This window comes from Aquila chrysaetos, chromosome 16 (genome assembly GCF_900496995.4).
Source record: "Aquila chrysaetos chrysaetos chromosome 16, bAquChr1.4, whole genome shotgun sequence".
Classification (NCBI taxonomy): domain Eukaryota; kingdom Metazoa; phylum Chordata; class Aves; order Accipitriformes; family Accipitridae; genus Aquila; species Aquila chrysaetos.
In genome coordinates this window covers 19,517,482-19,534,969 of record NC_044019.1, presented here as the reverse complement: position 1 = coordinate 19,534,969, position 17,488 = coordinate 19,517,482, and the positions used below count along the sequence as shown (strand labels likewise).

The 17,488-nt window shown below is 41.1% G+C and overlaps 1 protein-coding gene across 6 annotated transcripts in view; it reads right to left on the bottom strand.

Annotated features, from left to right (window-relative positions):
- The window catches only part of TEAD1 (TEA domain transcription factor 1), a 165,420-nt gene that overhangs the window by 69,519 nt on the left and 78,413 nt on the right, over positions 1-17,488 (bottom strand). The gene's annotated exons all lie outside the window — the stretch shown is intronic.

Below are 17,488 nucleotides of genomic sequence, written 5' to 3'. Positions count from 1 at the left end.
TGCAAATACAAGAGGCTGTCCCACCTTTAACTTCCTTCTAACGCTGAACACCAGGCTTAAAATTGTACCATATAAACACACAGAAGCTGAAACACCACGAGCAGCCCTTCCATCTACTTTGCTTTACACATTAAACCACGATTCAAACAGAGTCCATTAAGGCATCTAAATGTGACTTACCACGTGTGTTAATTGGGTGGGGGGAAAAAAAAAGAAAACACAACCCTTGAATGTGGACATTTATGTATTCCCATTATTCAGACCCTCTTGATGCCACAATCTCCCACTTCTATAGTTTATAAATGTTTGATTTAAAATATAGCCATTTTATCATTTGTACCACATTTACCTCATCTTACCACTGTTCCGACTGGATGAGAAGCTAATGTAGCCTACACTGTCTGGTCAATTATTGCATGGACACCAGGGACCAATTAATGCCATCCATAAAAGCCTGAATCATTCTGTCAATTAACTAGAACTAACTATGTCATCAGATATATTACTGGTGAGCAAGTCTATTTGGTTGCAATATGTCTTGAAGGAGAGCAGTATCAAATGAATCACAATTGACTTGGACAACTGCTAGCATAATTTCAGAAGATGAAAAGACAAATGTGGTAGTTATTAGTGGTCCCCTGAGGAATTACGGCCAAGCAATTGTAATGTGCTAAGACTGTACTAGCAGGTGCCCACAGCACAAATCAGGCAGAGGGTTAAATCAATATTTTCAATTTCTTAGGATCAATCCAGTGTTTGAACAAGATGGAAACTTGTTAGTAATTGGCAGAATGTGTAAATGAAAAGTCAAACTTCTTATTATTTGTTAAAAAGGAATCAGTGCTCTGCATCATGCCCTTGGCACAAGGTAATGCTTTCATGATCCAGTTGCTTGGGCATTCACTAAAAATCTAGTAGTTCTTAAATTTTAATAGAGTGCAAAAGGTTACTTTAATACATGTTGAACGTTCAAGATCTTTAAAAATGATTGAAGTGTCAATAGGAAAGTTTTTGAGCTGTGACAACAGCATAGTTATTAATGATTAGTGCAAGAAGCAGAAGAAACCTTGATTGCTTTGGAAAGTCTCACCAGGAATGCAGGTTGACATCTTCGGTACAACTTCACGTTTATTCTGTTTCGTACAGAAGAACCTTAGGATCATTAAGTGATCCTTTACCAATTAAACAAGAAAGAAAAAAGTGACCTTACAAATTGATTTCATTTATCACTGCTGGGGTTAAAGATGCCTATAGCAAGACCTAAAGCATTGGCATCATATTCTTTGGTTTTAACACAAAGGTATCAAATGTACTCTTACATAATATTATTGTTTTACAAAAAGAAGTCTCCAGCAACCCTGACAATCAGGGTTTGGATAATACACTTAAATCTGAGTTAGGGAAACATACGCTTAAAATGACACCTTAGACAGGACACAGCCAAATCTCTGTGATTTGGAAGCAGAAAACTGGCAAGTAAGATTATTGTACCTGAAAAAAAACAGGTGATGACAGGGAAAGCTATTTCCATGATGCACACCCAACTTCTTAAGACCATTATTTCAAACAGATCAAAAACACGAACCATTTTTCATGTTATAAAACTGAAGCAATTTTTATTAGGAAAACAAAAAGAAAGCCCTAATGGTTAATTAAAAAGAGGAAACACACCAAAACACAGTTTTGAAACACATATGCCTGAAGAAAGCACCTATGCTTCAAACATGAATACATTTCTCTATATGTTTGGCTGGTATAGGAATTCTTTGTATTGTCTTCAGTGTATGGACTCAACTCGTGGGCACAGACAAGCGAAGAGGTAGGTGAAGCTCCTTTCACAACTGCCAGGGATAAAAATATTGGTTTTAATGTTCTTTGTTGGCTGTTCTTCAATTGTGAAGATAACAATAATTACAATATTGAAAAAATGGTTCATCTGACTGGAGTGCCTTTCATGCAAAGGATCTCAGAGCACACTCAGCACCGGAGCAAATGATCACTCAGCATATGGTCAACCTGTGAATTCACTGCTATAGAAAGTTACTACCAGCACCTCTCTAGCTGCTATTTTTAAGTAATAGTTTCAGCCTTCACCGATACAGGCCAAAATAATAAAGGGCACTTGAACCTCAAGAAACTGAAAACCCTTTTAAAGCTTTACATTAAATGCTGCAGATGGAAGTAGGAGATATTTCTTCTTCTCAGCCTTTTCACTGGAAAACGAGGGTGCCGAGCCAAATGAAATTTAAAAAAAAAAGAAATCATCAAAGTGGATTTCCCTATTTCAGGGTTGGCCCAGCTAATCTATTATCAGTGTCTAATTCACTGCAGCTTTGTCTGATTGCACAATAGGTTTGTCAAGAAGACCTTTTTCCTGATGTACATTTAACACAATATGGAGGGCGCTCCACACCACAGAGCATCGGGTCCAAAGTACATAGATATGCTATCAGTGTAAGACAAGTACGATGAAACTATGGGAATGCAAAACATTGCAGTACTTCCTACTAAATTGGCTGCTATTAATTACAAAAAAACAAGAGAAAGAACTCATTATAGTAATGATATAGTTATTCTTTGAAGAATAATGCAGGGAAGATAAGCCCTTTAATCCAAGATACACAGGCAATAGACATTTTTCTTGCCTAACCCCACTGTCTATCGTATGTTTTTGGCTCCCTGTACGCACCCTCAGGTGAAAACGATTAGCTGGCTTTATGGAGGATACAGCGTACACGTACTTCCTTGTGTTGGACTGGGGGAGCTCAAAGAACCTACAGCTTTAAGAAGCACAGTGAACAAGCACAATCATTTGAAACCAAGGTTCAGCAAACAGGAGACAATAAAATACGGAGTAACTTGAAACCAGCCCACGCACTGCCCAAGAGAAATCTCCAGCTTGTCTCACTCTCAGACACACCCTTGCAGCTCTTCTGGAAAGCTGTGCCCTGTTCACAAGACAAGGAGCTAATTGATTCAATCGTCTTCTGTATGCACAGCTATAAAATAAAGTGCATAAAAGAACAGTGCGGACATACAGCTCAGCTGACTGCATTAAAAGACTCTGCTGTCTAACAACGTGCTGATCACAGAACAAGCGCCGCAATTGTTCCAGCCAGACGCCACGGGACCAAGAATGCATAATTTCAGTACTTGTGTGTCCACCAGTAGGATATATTGGCAGCAGAATAGCAAACCAGCTTTAAGTTCAGCTATTGTTAACATTTTTCTCTACCCTCTATGGTGTTACCGAGACAGTATAGAAGCGGGGCTGATCCATCCTCCGCCACCAGCTCACACACCTGCCAGAACACCTCCTCTCCTGGCACACAGCAACAGATTTTTGTCTTCACAAAGTGGCATTTTTGTTCCATCTAGAAATTATATTCTTTAACTTCCTCCGCAACAACCTTTGAATTAGGGTTTCCACAGTTGGACAGAAACTGGAGAAAACAAAGTCGATCTTTTCAGACTGAAACTGGTGTACCACTCAGTACCTCCATTTGATTTCTTTTACAGCATGATTTATTTCACAGACTTTCTGGTTCTGACCCAGTAAAACTGACCAGGCTGGAGGGAAACTCTGACACTGGATATATATGAAAGTTCCTGGCGGTGCGAGGGGAGGGTCGTCTGCCACAGAAACGTAAGGAGAATACCTCTGCTGTACTTGGCCCAAGGTAACGGATGTAAGGGCTCTACCATTTCAATTCTTCTGAACTATATCCTTAAAAGCAAAACGGCATGAGGTACGTTTCAAGCAGAGCAAGAAACGTGCTATCTTTGTATTCATGTGGCAATCTTTCTGCTAAGCAAAGGCATCAATCAATTCCACTAATGATGAAAGGGAGAAATTTTATGTCAGAGTCCATTCTGCAAACTCTGAATTCAAACACTGTGCTTGGATCTCAAACATAACAGAACAAGCTATTAATTAAGAACGAGCTATATAAAATAAGTCTAAAACCACAAGGCTCATGATATCTTTGAAATGTTTTTTTTTGATAATGATATGAAAAAAATATTTAGAATATATACTTATTTTCTGTATCAAAAACTGTACTGAAAGCTCTGAAAATCTAGGAAAAAAAATACAGCAGGAAAATAATTCTAAGCCAGTTTCCACACAGTCATTGTTATTCTGGTTTAAATATAGAGTAATTTGGCCAAACAGGGCAACAAATTCAAACTGATGTAAAAATGGGGTCTGTCTGAGGAGAATCAGCTCTAAAGTATTTATCAGATTCCACAGATTTTAGACACGTAACTTACAATCCCCACAAACGCAAGTTTGTGGGGAACCAGCAGTTCTCTACCAGGTAAAGAGGAGCTATGATTTTGGTCAAGCTAGAAATTAATTTCCAGGTCTTGGCTAAGTAAACTCAGCAAATCAGAAAGATGGTAACAAACTAGCGAGCCCACAAACGTCATGCCCTCTGCTTTCTGACAAAACCAACAAGAAGCAGTATCTGGCCAGGTGTCCCCATGGACTTCATGACAGGATTTCACCTCAGGGTCGCAGTTGTCCCTGCCCCACAAGTGAGTGACTTCTGAAGTTGCCAGCAATGTCATGATTCAATTCAGTCAAATTCTTGCACACGATTAAATTCAGAAGAATTCTTTCTGGAATAAAGGCAGGGTTTGAGGATCACATCACAGGAGGAAATATTTACACATTGCATCTGATTTCACATTGGTTTAAGTTCACTGAATTCAAAGGACTTAGTGACAGTTTGCTCACAAAAAAAGTGACCCTGTGTTTTTCCTTTCCTTACCTCCTTGCTCAAGCCCCAAACCCTACACTAACAGAAGATAATGACCCACACAGTCAGCCATACACTTGGTACAAGAACTTGAATCTGATCTGTTATTAATGCTCTTGGCCTTAACTTGTATTTAATATTCACTGATCTTTAACATACCTGAGGTCTGACTCTCCTCCCATCCCCCAATTTATGACTCTCTGACTTTGCGATGACTCAGAACACCCGTAACGAGACTGCTCCTTCCTTGCCAACCAGCCTTACAGATCGACTTCTTTTCAGCTCCTCTGATACCAACACGATACAGGAAAATCACTTCAACTAAATAACAATACGAAACTAAACACAATCACTTTGTGATCAATTTTATGTCATACATTTAATCAGAATAGTCATAAAAATGTATCTGATCATTTACAATTCAAATGTAGCATGCAAGGTCAGAATGGAACCTAGTGCATCCTAAACTCTGCTTAAAGAAAGAAAAGGAGACCTCTGTAGTTCTAAAATCAGTTGAGAAGTTACTCATGCTCCTGCATAACTGATTCTGAACCCTGCATAGTTTTGTTCAAGCAGATACACTGAACAAAGACACTCAGTATACAAATGCTGGTTAATACTTATTTTATTCACAAAGCAGAGTCAGATTTTAAAAAATTGTTGCAAATTATTCCATGATGTTAATGAAGATGTTGAATTGCTGCATCATGTTGATGATGTTCTGAGAGACAGATGCATATAGACTGCATGATTTAGGCTTAGCGTAATAAACACTGTATTTTTATGTTAGATCACAGTAAATCACTGAACTCTATTCTATCTAAGGCAATGAAGTTGTCTCCCTAGACTTATTCACAGAAATATGTCCAATCACTTTTGGACTCATGCAGATTTTATGTTTATACAGAAAAGGTGACTTCTTGCTTAAACTGAACTTTGCATAAGTTAAATCCCTGGGGGGAAAAAAAATCCATAATTATAGGTGCAACATCATTCGTTGAAGAACACAGCTTTTCAAATTTAATTATAAACCCTAAACGTACTTAGCTAATCGGATCAATTGCAAGTCACAGCAAAGCACATTCTAATTTTCAAGACAGATGAAATTTTGCCACCTCTCAGCTGCTGTGAGAGCCAACGTCAGGTGAAGAGTAAGATAAACCAGACAAGCATGTTTTCCAAGCACTACATTACAGCAAATTTTATGACTGTGTTTGCAGAGATGTTCCCTGCAGATCTTTGATTTGCTAAGGCTGGTTTTATCTTGCTGAGCCTCTGCTGAGCAGCAACCACCCTTTTGAGGAGGCAACAATACCTTTTTTGACATCATCCTTTCTATCCCCAGGAATGCAGCAGGCCACTTCTCAAAAGGCTATTTATGAATTTAGGGGGCAAAACTGAACTTCTACATATAGAAACATAGGTGAAATCTCAAAATAGCTTCTAAGAGATCCTGCTCCAGACCACAATTGCTGCGCTTACTCTAACAGACCTGCAGCAGAGACTGAAGCAAAGTCTTTCTTCAGGCACTTGCTCCAGCAACATGACTTTGCCACTGTTCTCCTTCAGCTGCTGAGCTGGGGAGGCTGTAGTGTCAGTCCAGCTCCACGGGATCTCCACTGAATAACCCGCCCCTCACAACAGGAAGGCAGCTGATGTGTTGTGACTCTGGATCATCAAACCCTTCTGGCTTCCTTTATCTTTTCTGTAATATCAACCCATTCTCTTTTCTGCAATGATGAGTTCTTTCAGATGGAGACCACCTCCTCCTTGTGACTGTGCAGTGGTTAGCATAATGAAAAATAAAGCTTAGAGTACTGCGAGACAATCATATTTTCAGTGCTTCAGCTAGGTTAACAAGCCATCAGACCATGCGATATACGGCATCTCTCTTCACAGGCCTCTGTTAATTCTGCTTTGGTTGCACATACTGTCATTCGTATGAATGGTCTTGAGGGTACTCTGGGCAAGAAAGGCAAAACTGAGCCCAAAACAAATGGTTTGCAAATGCTAAGATCAATACTGCAGTCAGTCTACTGTAAATAGAAGGCAAAAATTAGCATATACAATAATTGCCAGGTTTTTTCATGGTTGTGTTTCCTTTTATTGTAAACATCGTCTTAAAAGCTCCTGATGACACAGCAGTCGCAAAATGAGCTGCTCTAATCACAGCACACTCTCAGGTTGACACAAAGGCACTCTTAAAAGGAATTAGTATTGCATTATAATTACATAGCTATAATATTATTTATTATTTACAATATTGGCAGTTACTTTGAGGTCTTGATTCCATGGTACTGGCTGTTTAAAAGCACAGTTTCTCGAAGAGCTTGCTTAGCACAGAAAATCAGAGACAACAGGTAGATGTAATGGGCAGGTGAAAGGCACAGCAGAGAGGCAAGAATAGCCTGACAGCTGTGCCAGATAAAGTAACCAGTATTTTCCTCTTTTTAAATAAGTTTTGGCACACGTAGGGGCAGGCAAATCAAAGCAATTCAAACGCTGCCAGAGCCCTATTGACATCTATACAGTGTGCTGCTTCTCTATGAAAAAACGAATTTCCTCTAAAACACTCCACAACCTCCAAGGACAGGGAACGTGCCCCAGCATCACCCTCTCTAATCTCTAACAAACAGAGAAAGCCTGGGCTGGAAGAAAAGCACTGAGAAGCGCAAGGATCCCGAGGAAAGACAAAACAGGTGGACGATCAGGAGCAGAACAGCAAGGAGACCACCAGTTGTACAAGAAAAAACACAGAAGAGCAATATGGTCCCAGATGTGCGAGATGGGGTGCTGGGCCTGGCCAAAGACTGGTGAGGCCAGCGTCAAACCCCTGAGTAAAGGAGGGCGAATGTGGCGACAGCTCAAGAGAGTTCACCCAAATTCAAATAACTTACAGCTCAACAGTGTCCTGAGCCAGAAGCAGTGCCCCGGATATAACATGGGATTTCTCTCCTGTCGGTTTGCTTTCTGACCCTACGTAAGCATTTATCTTCCACTGTATCTTCCAAAGATTTTCATAGCTGAACTAGATCTTGTATTGAGAGTTACCACCTTTTGTTCGTTTTGACCCTCTCACCTAAACTTTTAAGTTGCTGCAGAAGGGGCAGTGAGCAGCTGCTCCTCATTCACCTTCTCTGTGCAGCTCGATTTTACAGACTTTGACCCTATCCCCCTTAAGTCACCTCTTCTGGACTGAAGAGTTGCAGGCCACTGAGTCACTGCTTGTGCTGAAGCTGTTCATACGGAAATTCTTTGATCCTTCTTGTTACCCTCTTTGAACCTTATCCGGGTCTGCTGCTTTCCTTTTTTCAGAGGAGGAACTGAAGTGCACAGAGTATGCAAGGCTGCCCTGGCTTCCAGACACAGCAACCTTCTCCAATCCTGCAGCACCAAGGAAAAGCCAGACTTCTCAAAAAAAATCCTGGAGCGCTTTGTGCAGTGCTGCCACAAAGATTCTCACTTCTATTACCTAATAAAATTTAAGGCTAAAAATCAAATAATCACTTGCCACTTTTATTTTCTCGCATTTTTTTTGCTTACTTGCAAGTATGGGAATGTTAGCAGAGACTGGATTGTTTCAGTTTTTGAAATGTGTAGTCCTCTCACAACATCTTTTGATGTTTTATGGACCTCCAGACATCCACAGACCACATGCTGAGTAACACTGCTGTTCAGTGCTTTAACAAACAGCCAAACGGGAGTTAAGGGGACAAAACAAGTTTGACTCAAACTGCCCTCTACGGTACGACTAACTGCTCAGGAATTTTCTGTATGTATTCAAAACCACTTACACATAATCTGATGTTCATTTCCCATGCTATAAATTCACACGTGTATGCTTGAGTGTGGTTCACTGTTTTGGACCTGAGGCACGGGAGAGATTAACGCTTGCTTGCGAGGATGAGTCTTAATATGGAGGTAAACCCAAGAACCACGGGGTTCATAGCTGAACTAGCCATGAACCCCCAGACACAGCACGAAGAATATGGCCAAAACCCTGTGAGAGACATCGTGCATGCGTTTTTAGGGCAAATACTAACGAACATCAACTATTTTCTCACAGTAGCTGACCTATGTGCAATTTTTTATGACTCATTGAAAACTTGGAACAGCTGTAAGAAATGGTCAGTAAATTTAAGCAAGACCAGAGTGGATCAGCAATTATACTGAAACAAAACGCTACAAACCTGAGAGATAAATTGCATGAGATGCCCATAACGTAAGGCTTGAGGCTGCTGTTGCAAAGGACCCATGAAGACAGAATCACTGGACAAGAGACAAAGTCAATACATTCCTATGGATGTAACCATTTTATTGCTTCTAACTAGCCCAGCCTAACTTTGTAGATCATAAACTGGAAAAATTCTGATTGAAAGAATGAAAATTTCACTTTTGCTTGAATTTATTACTAACTGACATCACAATTCTAGCAATTCATAAATTTCCACCCTGGTCCAGCAAACTATGACCTACAGGGAAAATGTTACGCTGACCTCACTGCAACAGCAACACTAAAACCTAGAAGACACAGAGTTATCAGTATTTTAGCAATAGTGCTTAGATGGATCCAACTAGTTGAAAAGCTAGTATGATACTCAAAGGTTGGAGTTGTGGAAAATAAAATTATTGAGTCCATATGTTGTGGAAAAATACATGGGATAACAGCTCCTTGGGAGAAAGGCTGCAGAGACTAAATATGGTACTTACAATCTACATATCTAAAGATTATAAATATTTATTTTATGTTATTTAGACTTGTTGGTAGATCTAAAGAAGCCACAAAGAAGAAATTTATACTGAGAGAAAGTCTGATGAAAGAAAACAATCCAAACAAAATCCCCAAAGCTCTACAATGGAGGAATATGGCAACGTTTTTAGCATTTGGTATCATGTAGTCCCTTGGAAACATAAGGACCACTATTCTGCCTCAATCAGTAGCTCACCTAGTTTAATACCCTCTTTCTGTCAGTTATGAGCTTTAGATGTTCCAGATAAGGTTCAAAAACGTGACAGAATAACTTGCCCACAGCTTGTTCCCAGTTTGTAACATGAAGAATATGTTTATATTCCTTACAAAATGTTTTATTTCCTCTAACATAGTTGCATGTTCTTACTATCCGCATAAATATCTGATCTTCCCTTGCATCTCACATGCTACAGTCATAGTACTGAAGAAGGAGCTGCATTTTCCAGGATTACCACTGGATCCTTTTTAAAGAAAATCTGCTTCCTTCCAGCTCTACAGTTCAGCAGCTAAGTCTGAAAGATTCCCCCCAAAATACTTATGTGCACATGTGACTTGTTTTCATTAATGACCCAGGTATTCCATTCTGCAGTTCCATTTTGCACCTACAGATCCAAACTTGGTGGCAATTAAAATGAACTCCTGCTTTTTTTTTTCTTTTTTTTTTTCTCTCCCCCCCCCCATTTACTTAACTTCACACATTAAATTTAATGGAATTACTCCTATGGAGCTATTCTGTTCCGTCTGTCCCAGAGGCACAAGAAAAGAAAATGGGTGAAGGTGCTCAGTCATGCCTGAACACCCTTAGTCCATCTCCAGAGCGCTGCAGGGAGTGGGAAGGAGACTATCAAGACGTCCCACCCCAGGGAGCCACACAGCATCGCCACTGCAGGTGCTTTATAGCACACTGACAACCATCAAGCCATAAATAGGGATCAAATCAATGAGAACACAGACACATCCAGTAACAAAGTAGCCATCCCAAATGACAATTAATTAAACACCACCATCAGAATTGTCGTTGCGGACTGGGGCACTGAACCATCCTCATGAGCTCCTGGACGTACACAGGGGTGGGTGAGAAGGGAACTGTGGCCCCCTTGCTCCCAGCGAGCCAAATCCGGAGGTGCAGAGAGCAGGAGCACCCAGCCCATGCTCCAGCAGTGCCGTGAGCCTCCACCAGCACGCCTGACCCCAGCCTTCACTGCAGGGCCGAGCACCCCACTCCCCTTTCAGGAAGGTTTATGCATGTTTAATTATAGGCATGTGCCTGGAGAGAGCTCAGCATTGAGTCTCCCCCTTTCTTGCCTTGTTATATTTGCAATACTTAATGTTCCATAATTGATTACATGCACTCTGTACCAGCTGTAGCTACAAGGTACTGCAGTTTCACTTTGGATGTAGAGGCAGTAAAATTACAAACGCTCAGGCCACCAGTGCAATTCAGTGAATACATTCGGCAAGACAGGAACAAAGAATTAGTGCACTGGAGACTAACCTTTCAGGAACAAGACAGGTTTACTCTGAGCATTAATTCTGAAAGGAATGAGGTTGTGGTTTCAGTTCAGTCTTTAATAGTCTTCATCATAAAAGCACTACAGATAATATCCCCTAATAAGTGATTTCTGATCAGGAGAGTCCAATAAGCAATCTTCCAGCACATACTGGAACTAAGCTACTGCTGTAATGTGAAAAAAACAAACAAAACAATGTTCCAGTCTACATATATCAACAGCAAACACAGGCAAAACAATTTAAATATTTTGTCTGTCGAGACATTTGAGGGTCTATTCCATTAAAATTAGCAGCCAAAAACTCCAGTTCTGCTTTGGAGCACTCACATTCAGAGTTTTCCTAGTGTGTACAAAACATCATCTTTTATCGTTGCCTAGCAGTGGTGACTCCCCCACTACCAGTCTTGGTCCAGAAAAGTAAAAGTATTCCAATTTAATGCAAATTAGTTTTTTATCTGTTTTGCTGGAAAAACCATTGGAAAAAACAGTTTTAATTAAAATCAGTTCAGCAGGAAAGTTCAATTTTACATCCCCTCTTTAAAATTAGTGTATATGGTTATTATTAATTTCTGAATCACACCATGTGCTCTTTCCTCCAATAATTGCTAACTGAAGTCAACAGCAGTACTGTCATCCATTTTAATGGGCTGGGATCATGCCACAAGACACAAAATAAAGACACTTCTTGTTTCAAAATGCTTAGGATCAAAACAAGAAAAATACAAGAGACACACTGGGAAACCCAGAGGGATGAGTGACTAGGAATTTAATTTCTCATTTATTGCTAATATTATTGTTGACTTGCTTGTTAATGTAACGTAGCACTTACATTAAGGGATCTGTGTCAGAGTGACCTACTAATGATGATTTGTATCTGCTGCCAGGATAGGCAGACATAGAAGAGACTATTTTGGTGGTGTTCAGGGGCTATTTCCCTGTCATTTAGGGGATTTAAAGCTCTTAAGCAGTTACAGGCTTGTTTATTTTTTAATAATTAGAGCTGGCTGAATTGTAAGTCAAAGATGACAGAGGCAGGATAAGGGGCCTCTGCTATCTATAGCGCAATCGCAGCACAAAGGAGAAAGCAGGAGCTATAGGGCTGTTCTTCCTCCCCTCCGCACCAGGTGGGGAGAGTGCAAGAGCCTGGCAATTTTCTTGCTCAATGCCCCAGCCAGCACAGCTCTGTCCCTCTGCAGGTGAAGGCAGCGTCTCATCACCAAAGCAAAAGGGACAGGATTTCCTAAGCCACAGCTCGCTCTCAGCGTGTGCGACTGGTGTTTATTCCTCACTCAGGACTGACCAGACCTCCGTGCTGCACTTTTTCTGCACAGCTGCGTTAGGCACCATCACTAGCTGTGTACTTGGTCTCGTGCTCACAAAGCAACCGAAACAGTCTGCTGGAACTGAGCTGCCACAGGAGCACGCCCTGGAGCAAGGAGCTCCCTGCTTATAAATACTATATGTTTTGTGCCATGCTGACACATCATCTTGGCTTCCAGGTTAGCATGGCCAGCACTGTGAAGCCCTGGCAGCAGTTCATGGGCAGCTGGGGAAGGGGCTGTGGGGGGACAGGAGGGAGAAACCTTGACTTTGCATAACTAAACTGGACCCAAAATTGGCTCTAGTGAAGCCATAACTGTCCAGCAAAAAAGCCCTACAGCGGATACATCTTGTCTAAAGAACAAGCATCAGGCCGTGGCAAATGCCCTCTTTTGCCAGAACAACCTGCATTCCCTGTGGAGGGCTCATCAGCACAGCTGTACTAGCAAACCTCTCCTAGCATACACAAGCCTAAGAGAGTCACAGGCATACACCTCCAGCCCAAGCTTTTCAAAACGCCTTCCACCAAATTTGTTCTTTATTAGGGGTCACTGATCATGCTTGCATAACTAACAGCACAAGGGGAATACGTACTTAGAAATGTCAATTTGTAAGACAAGGAAAAAACAGCTGCTTGTAATGGCAGGCGTGGACGGATGCACAGGGAAGACTGCCCTTATACCAGTTTGGTTTTGTCCAGTTGCTTTTCAAAACAGTATACTTACTATTCCACCTAGGAAACTGGTGTCACTTACTCATGAGATTTGTCAACCGTTACTACAGTGAGCATTCATGGACACAAGCGTCCAAGCAGAATAGGCTGATTAAAATAGGCAGAACACAATTAAAAATATCTGAGTGGCAACTAAACAACTGCTGCTTTTAATCATGGGTGATGTTTATATCTGTGCAAGTGGGTGTAAAATTCTTCTGTTATTAAGGCAAAGCAGTGGGGAACCAAGCCTGTGGTTCACAGTGCAACAGCAATCACGTTATCCTGCCTCCCATCCTTGGCCTCCACCATGTCTATGAGAGCAACACCAGCAATAAATCAATAATTCTCTACTCTTCACACCTAGGTATTTGTTTGTTCTTAAATCAGGATCATACAGAAGCCTTCACATATCTGTAGTGAACACTGGAAGGAGAACCAGGCAACAGATCCTATCCAGGCCCTTGCAAAGCAAAGGCAAACCAACAGTGTTTCTAGCAGTTCTTTCCTTAACTGGGCTGGTGCTTTATCCACTCCATCTACGACTATTTAGACTGCAGGCTCTTCAGGCCAGGGACCACCTACTGCGTGCATGTTTCTACAGTCTCTGGAACAAGGCTTCCATTTTTGCTGGTTCTCCCTAGGCTAGACCATAATAAATATGATTATTTTAACAATAACACTCATTAATAATTGTTAATGCATCGCTTGAATTTTCCTTTGAAATGCAATCCGTGCTCTCCTTCCTCTCAGCAGTTTAATCGCTGGATGAACTTTTCTCAGTTAACTGAAAGTGCCATAGGTAAGATTTTTTCCATTATCAGCACTTTTAATCTTTGAGTAATTTAAAGCAAATACATCTTTCTCTGTGATTGTAAATGAGCCCAACTGTTGGGGGTTTTCTTTGTGGTTTTTTGGTTTTGTTTGTGATTTTTTTTTTTTTTACTTTTCTGAACTTTTAAGTTATTTTCTAACAGCAACCTCTCCTGGCAGCAGTAGCGCAGACATGACATAATGCTGGCTGTTAATGGCTACCTGACCCTGACCGTCAGCTCTGCCCGTTGCGATGAGTGCTCTCAGACCCTCTCGCGCCTACCAAACTCACCGTGCTCCCAGGCTGGGCCAAAGTCACAGCTCTGTGTAGGACAACCAGCCCCTTGCGAAGCCCAAGCCTTCCTGGAGTCAGAAAAGGGGCTCTACCTCGTTTAAGCGCACCAGGCCGGCTGCTCTTTCATAGGCATGTTCAAGTTCCCGGGGCTGTGGGAGGCCACACCGTTCTCAGCTTTCCGGCACGTTGCCGCAGGAGCAGGTCCACGCCGGCAGCACTGAAACGCGTGCGGGGGCGTTGGGGGGGTGCCGGGGAACAGCTGCCTGGTGCAGGGCGATCACCTTTCTGGGCGGGCGTCCGCCGGCCAGAAAAATCTGCATAAATGTTATGAACTTCCCTGGCATGCTGAGGAAAGGAGGGTCAACCAACGCCACCCTGGCCCTGAAAATAACGCCGCTCCCAGGGCTGCTGGTTGGCGTCCGGCTGCTGCGTGCCTGCGAGAGAGCACGGCGGCGTCGCAGGGCCGGCGGGGTCCGTCCGCGCTCTGCCGCCGGGGCTGCGCTCGCCGTGCACGGGGCTCTGCCGTGCCCGCCGGTGCCAGCGGCCAGCCGTACGCTCTAAGGAGGAAAGTCCAGTCCCCTCAAGGAGAAAAAAATCCAGCCTTTCAGCTGGCCATTTCTCTTTTAAAGAACTCTCTTCCTCACACAAAGAATTCTTCTCATCTTACTGCACATCAAACGCAATTATTTATAGGAGTGGTGTGGTATGTATGACAGAGGGACCGAGGGGCCCCATCACGGACCAAACCCCCACTGTGCTAAGCACTGTACAAATACAGAGCAAAGAGATGATCCTTACCCCAAAGAGCTTACATCTAAGCATAAAATGGAAAAATCTCATTATTGACAGATTAATGACAATCTGTCAGAGCAACCATTCCTATTAGGAGTCTCTTGTGCAGAAAAGTAGTACGGGGCCCTTATAATTAGCTAAGGATAACTAATCTGATGTGAAAACTGAACAGTTAAAATTAAGGACTCACCTACACGGTAATATTACATTAAAAACGGTGAGTACACAGAAACATTTTAAACATAACATGCAGATGGGTAACTCCCAGGAAAGAGGCCAATGGATGGATTTCTATCGTGAACTTCGTAAAAACATGCAACTTATAGGTCCTTAGAACCGGGGTTTTTAAATAACATCTGTGGATTTTCCTCTTCCAGCCCAGTTTACTGAGCTAGTTTTAGTACTGATGCTACAAAAGTAAATAAATCACTGACTGGCTATGGGTTGGGTTTTTTTGCATATTAGTGCTACATTACACATATTTGTGAAAAGAACATTTTCCTCAAATCAGTGCTTCTTTTGCTTGATCATCTATAATTCAGTTATTAAATATTGGCCAAACACAGTGCTAAACTTCCTGAGTCACACAGCTTTCGTAATTACAAGAAGTTAGTACAGAAAAGGTCGTAAGTGTTTCTTCTGCATGTACAAATTGCATCCACGCACAGGGCTCGCAACAGCCTGAGGACAATTTCACACTACTCTTGTTCAGTCTCACAGTTGCCATCTGAGATGGAGAAGCCTTTTGATATTGAATACAATATTTGACAGTGTCGGCACTTAGATGATATCTAAGTGTATGTCAAGAAACACAACTAGAAGGAGCTTGAGAAAAAAAGATCTTACATCCTCATGTGGTGTAAACAAGCACGCACTCATGCATGCCAGTGAAAATCCTGCTGATTTACATGATGTGAGCATCTGGCTCTTCTCCAAGGGTAAGGACTTACCGCCCAAGGGCAAGAAACAGCCCATGACGTTATTTCACGTGGGCACATGATTTTCCCTGCATTATTACTGGGTAACTCCCACGTGGCTTCTCCCACCCTCAGGAAGGAAAGATTCTGACCTCGACTTCAAATGAAATTATTCAGACTGAAACTACCTTGGCCATAAAATGTTCAGGCCCCCAGCTAGGGGCCAAAGCACTACTGTTGTACCATCAATGTCTAACTTGAGCATTAGGACTTCTGAATTTTCACACATTTATTGTGACCAGTCTTGCTATTTACTCCTGTTACACGATCACCAGGATACACAGTGTTTAGGTCTAATCCTGCAGTCCTGACATTAAAAAACACCCCAGCCACCCAAAATTCAGTTTCAATACTGCATTAAGCCCTTCACTGCAGACTTGTAAAAGGTGTCTAAAACCAAACATCACAGCAGCAAGCAAACTCTTGTGTACTGAAATGCAAAATATATGCATTTTCAGTAGTTTAATAAAAACAAGGCAATTGTTCCAAAGCACTTGCTGACCAATAGGTTAAATGAGTGTGCTAAATATGAGAAGAATGAGCTTGTAATTAACTGAAAGCATATGGCAGAACACAAACGGGGCAATTCCACTTCTCTAAAAATTAAGATTTGTCAAATTTTGAGATGACAGCCATTGGTACTTAAAGAAATCTATTTACTGTTTATGCACTACTTTAAGAAACTTCCAAAGATGGAAAAACTGTTCCAGATTTCATACAGTTAAAGTATTATACCAGAAAATGCCTATTTTTTATGTTTTTCATTGACACACACTAATATACATTATGCCATTTGAAAAAATGGCAGCTTTGTCTGTACTTAACTACAAGGCGTGGGTAAGAAACAGCTAAAGCATAAAACCCTAAGGACAAGGCTTCATTGTGAGCATTAAATAATTTTTACAATGCAAAATTAGTCAGAGTAATATCTCTGTTTTACTTCAAGTGATGTGAGATCTGATCCAGAGCTGAATTTACTGTCAACTCTAGTTACGATGGCATTTCACACTGTATTTTTTGTTTATAATTAAAGGGGCAAAATCAATTTTATTTTTTAACCAACTAGTTTCATTTATCAAATCCAGTTTCTGTTAATAACTAGGTTTAGACTTTAAAGTTGCCCTAGTTTTATTTGTAAGTGTATCTGAATTTGTTTCTTCTTATGTAAAAAGCTCTTTACTATAAGAAATTGACTACACAGACAGTGGGGTTTCTCTCGGTGTTCCCCTAAAAGTGACAAATAGATATTATTAGGAATTCCGAAATTAATAATTTTGAGATGAAAATAATGTTCTTCTAACCACATTATAATTTTTACACAATAGTAGACGCAACATAAGGTCTAGTAGCTGGCACTATACTTTCAAATAATGTCTATATTTAAACTCAGTCAGTTTCTATATTTGCCAAAAGAAACCTGGTACAAAAATTCTCCTTGGTAGAGGAGCTGTGGAAATGATTCATAAAAAATGCTGCAATAAACTGAATGTTATCATTAAGAAACCTGTTGCATACCCATCTGATTATTATTTATATTGAGTAGCACCCTCCATTT